Raw genomic sequence first — 3,454 nt, forward strand, 5'->3', positions numbered from 1 at the left:
CTTCCCTCCTAGATCAATGACCTATCCATGGCTACCCTGGTATTCTATAAAGCCAGCTCCTCCAGGAAGTCTGCCATGATCTCTGCTGGCTTCTGGGCTTCCTAGCTCACGTTCAGCTTTCAGTCGGCTTGCATGGTCATGTGACACTTACTGCCAAAGCCTGCTGGGATATGACTTATCAGCCCAGGAAGCTTAAGGCATCCCCAAAGCGGCTGCTCAGTCCCTGTTTCTTTAAATAGATCTGGCTGCTTACAAAGCAGGTATTTGAGTGCCTAAAAGCCCAGCAGCCTTCAGAAGCCCCTGCCTCTGGCATTCACTGGAGACTTTCCCACTCAACTGGTTTCACTCTGTTCTTCATGCTCAGCTTTCAGACGCCTTGGCTCCGTCTCAATGCTTCCCGCACCCTGTGGCTCCCCTTGCCCTGACCACTGGTCTGCATGTGCTTTGGCGTTCACCTTCTGGTTGCATTGATGCTCCAGATAATAATCAAAGCCATCTCCCCCTGGCCCTCAAACCCTGCGCGACTCACCCACGCAAAGACAGGGGATGATAAAAACCATAGTTCTCGTGTGCTAAGCATCTGCTATATGCTAGGCACTTTACATGCCTATCTCCTTTACTCTGTAAAAATAATAACCGTAGCTATCATTGAGTCCTTTTTCTGTGCCAGGTACTGTAGTCTTTATATGCGTCTGTATTTCCCAGAGTATGAAAGAGAGGCTCAGAGGAATAAAGTGAGTTGTAAGGAAGTGACTAGTAAATAGTGACTAGTAAGTAATAAATACTTACTAGTAAGTAATAAATAGTGACTAGTAAGTAATAGTGTAATAAAGTGACTAGTAAGGAAGTGGTGGTACCTCTTTTCAAACCAACCCTTGTCTGACTGCCAGCCTCATGCCCCTAATCCCTACCCTGTGCTGCTCTTATAACCACCCTGTGGGATAGGCAGGAAAGATGAGAAAACTGGGTTTCAGCAAGGTTAAGTCTCAGTTCAGGGTCATTTTAACAGTGTCAGAGGGGCCCGAAAGCTGGCAGTGAGAAGATGCTGGTCTGGGTAAGGAACTGGGTGAAAAGGAAAGTCACAGAAGGTGAGAGTCTGGTGTGGGTGAGGAATGGGGCTGGATGCTCCGCCAGGGAGGCAGGGATCCAAGGCTGGGCTCTAATCCTGGAAGGAGAAGTGCAGGCTGAGAAGTCAGCTTCCCAGGGCTCCCCTCCACCCGAGAAACACTACCCACCCATCTGGGACAGCATAGCCATTTCTCAATCATATCTGCCATTGTTCTTTGCCCTGGGACTCAGGGACCATGTGGGGTTGTGTGTGCCAACAGGGGTGGAGGAGGGGGATTCAGGGCTTCTGGTGTCCCGGAGGCTCAGCTAGGACAGGTTGGTCTCTGTTAACCTGCTGGACACTGGGCTGTCATGCTCAGGGGCAATGGCTCATACCCCGTCCTATCTATCCGGAGTGTAATAAAAAAATCCAGGTGCCTAAGGCAGCAAGGTGAATCTGGGCCCCAAAGTTCTCGGCTCAGGTCCTGGTTTACCACTGACTTGCCTGGGACTTCAGGTACATCACTTTCTGTCTTGGCACTATAATAGCCCCCTTTGGCGCAGTGGAGCAGTGGTGTGTGGGAAAGTGTGGGAAGTAGAGTCAAGAGTAACTAGCGTCAGCTGGCCATGGTAGCTGCGATCCCAGTACTTTGGGAGCCCAAGGCAGGTGAATCTCTTGAACCTGGAAGTTCAAGACAAGCCGGAACAACATGGCAAAACCCTGTCTCTACAGAAAACACAAAAAAATTAGCCAGGCGTGTTGGCGTGTGCCTATAGTCCCAGCTACTCTGGAGACAGGCTGGAGGATTGCTTGAACCCAAGAGGTTGAGGCTGCAGTGAGCTGTGATTGTACCACTGCACACCCCAGCCTGGGTAACAGAGTGAGACCCTGTCTCAAAACAAAACAAAACAAAAAAAAGCAGGTGTGTGACTTTGGAAAACAGTCTGGCAGTTCACCTAAAAGTTAAACATAGCATCCCCATATGACCCAGCAGTTGCCCTCCTTAGGTATACACCCAACAGAAATGAAAACATAATGTTCACACAAAAACTTTTACATGAATGTTCATAGCAGCGTTATTCATAGTAGTCAAAAAGCGGAAATAACCCAAAGCCACCAACCGATGAACGGATACACGAAATGCAGTGTTTCCATATAATAGAATATTATTTAGCCATAAAAAAGAATGAAGTACTGATGCATGTTATGACACGGAAGAATCTTGAAAACAGAAGCTAGGCACGAAAGGTCACATACTGTATGATTCCATTTTTATGAACTGTCCAGAATAGGCCAATCCATAGAGACAGAAAGTAAGAGCAGGGGAAGTTAGGGAGAGGGAAAGCTAATGGTACAAGATTTCTTTAGGGGTATTGAAAATGTTCTGGAAATAGTGGTGACGGGTGCACAACCTTATGAATAGAATAAAAACCACTGAAGTGAGCACTTTCAGGAAGAATTTAAATGTAGGAGAATGGTTTGTTTTTGCTTTTGAGACAGTCTTGCTCTGTCACCTGGGCTGGTGTGCAGTGGCATGATCTCAGCTCACTGCGACTTCTCCCTCCCGGGTTCAAGTGAAGCGATTTTCCTGCCTTAGTGTCCTATGTAACTGGGATTACAGGCACCCACCACCATGCCCAGCTAATTTTTGTATTTTAGTAGAGACAGGGTTTCACCATGTTGGCCAGGCTGATCTCGAACTCCTGACCTCAAGTGATCTGCCTACCTCAGCCTCCAAAGTGCTGGGAGAGTGTTTTTTGTTTTTTGTTTTTTTTGTTTTTTTTTTTTTTGAGATGGAGTCTCACTCAGTCACCCAGGCTGGAGTGCAGTGGCCGGATCTCAGCTCACTGCAAGCTCCGCCTCCCAGGTTTACACCATTCTCCTGCCTCAGCCTCCCAAGTAGCTGGGACTACAGGCGCCCACCGCCTCGCCCGGCTAGTTTTTTGTATTTTTTTTAGTAGAGACGGGGTTTCACCGTGTTAGCCAGGATGGTCTCGATTTCCTGACCTCGTGATCCGCCCATCTCGGCCTCCCAAAGTGCTGGAATTACAGGCTTGAGCCACTGCGCCCGGCCGGGAGAATGTTCTTTAAAGAGAGAATAGCGAGCACTTCCTTCTCCAGATTCCGTGCTAAGCACTTCCCACGTGCCTTGTGTAATCCCCACATCAAGCCAGAAGAGAAGAACTCTCATTATGCCTATTTTGTAGGTGAGCAAACTGAGGTAGGGGAAGGTACAATGCTTCCCCAAGGTGGCACAGCTCTGATGCTACATGCAAATGCAAGGTCAGTGTGGACAGCATTGCACCTCCACTGAGACCACATGGTACTTTGTACAAGCTTTTCTCCTGGACAGTCTCCTTGTTTATTTCCCCCACCAGCCCACGCGGGCCTGGAGAGCAGACGCCT

This window comes from Macaca nemestrina, chromosome 14 (genome assembly GCF_043159975.1).
Source record: "Macaca nemestrina isolate mMacNem1 chromosome 14, mMacNem.hap1, whole genome shotgun sequence".
In the NCBI taxonomy this organism is placed as follows: Eukaryota; Metazoa; Chordata; class Mammalia; order Primates; family Cercopithecidae; genus Macaca; species Macaca nemestrina.